This window comes from Chenopodium album, chromosome 14, assembly GCF_948465745.1.
Source record: "Chenopodium album chromosome 14, dcCheAlbu1.1, whole genome shotgun sequence".
NCBI classification, from domain to species: Eukaryota; Viridiplantae; Streptophyta; class Magnoliopsida; order Caryophyllales; family Amaranthaceae; genus Chenopodium; species Chenopodium album.
In genome coordinates, this window is record NC_137847.1 from 19,900,525 (window position 1) to 19,901,949 (window position 1,425).

The 1,425-nt window shown below is 39.9% G+C and overlaps 1 non-coding gene across 1 annotated transcript; it reads right to left on the minus strand.

Annotated features, from left to right (window-relative positions):
- Positions 1-227: 227 nt before the first annotated feature.
- Positions 228-334, minus strand: LOC145580443 (small nucleolar RNA R71). The gene has a single exon (XR_014099484.1). It is a non-coding gene; the product is annotated as a small nucleolar RNA R71 (small nucleolar RNA).
- Positions 335-1,425: the final 1,091 nt, after the last annotated feature.

Genomic DNA, 1,425 nt, shown 5'->3' on the forward strand with positions numbered 1-1,425 from the left:
GTGAAGACCCAAATCTTCATATTGCAGACTACTGTCAATATTGCAATACTATCAGGCAAGCTGGGGTCACACAGGACCAAATCAGGGAGATTCTCTTTTCTTTTTCTTTATCTGGAAAAGCCAAATTATGGTATAATGGATTAAATAGAACTTCATTTGGTATAACTAACTGGGAGACTCTTGTTTTAAATTTCTATAATAAATATTACCCTGCAGAGAGGACAGCTATGCTAAGAAGCGCAATTCAAAACTTTTCCCAAGAGCCAGATGAAACTTTGTATGAGGCTTGGGAAAGTTTTAAAGATCTGCAGAGGGAGTGTCCCCACCATAATTTGGCAGAGTGGCAGTTAATCCAAGCCTTTTATAATGGGATTGGAAATTTATCTAGAACAATATTGGATTCTGCAGCTAGTGGGAGGTTTATGAACCTTAATGTTGATGATGCAGGTCAAGTTATCGAAGATATGGCAATCCACAATTCCCAATATGGGAATCCTAGAGGCTTTGCTAACAAAGGGAAACATAGTGTCGACTCTGTATCCTTTTTACAAGCTCAATTAACCTCTATTTGTCAAAAATTAGATAATCTTAGTACTGCAAATATAGCTAATGTTTCTGCAATTAATAATAATTCTAATGAGGCTTTCTATGAAAATTGTAGAATTGTAGGTCATTAGGAGCAAGATTGCAGGAGTTCCGTGGAGCAAGTCAATGCCTTTGAAGCTTATTGGCAGAATGACCCATACTCCAACACCTACAATCCTAGGTTATGGAATCATCCATATCTTTCCTACCGGAGCACCAATGTTCAAAATCCGCCACCTCCATAACAACCACAGGAGCCACAACAACCACAGCAGAAATACTACCATCCCAATGCTGGCCAGAAGAACCAACCACAACAACCCTCCTCATCTTCCGACCCCGCTTTGGCAGAAATTATAGCGATGTTGGCTAGTATGCAAAAGCACATGGAGAGTAGAGATGCCCAAATTGATTCGATCATAGCACATAATAAAATTGTAGATAATCAAATTGTGCAGATTTCTTCTACTCTACAAGCCCGTCAACAGGGAGCCCTGCCGGCGCAGCCAACCAGGCCTATGGATCAAGCTTTTGCAATTACTCTAAGGAGTGGTTCACACTATGATGGGCCCCCTATGCCCAGAAATGATGAACCTGTTTTAATGAACAATGCTAATCTTGATTCCATTAAACCTAACAATGTTGCTAATAGCCCTACAGGGCTAAAGAGTAGTACTAATATTTCTGATAATACATTGCAAGGTATAACTCCAGGGAAAGTAGCAGCTCCAGATAAGAGCAGTAATACTCCAAAGGCGGTTATCAAACTTCCATTCCCCAATCGTCACTTAAAAACAAATTTGGATAAGCAGTTTGGTAAGTTTCTGGAGATGGTTAAAG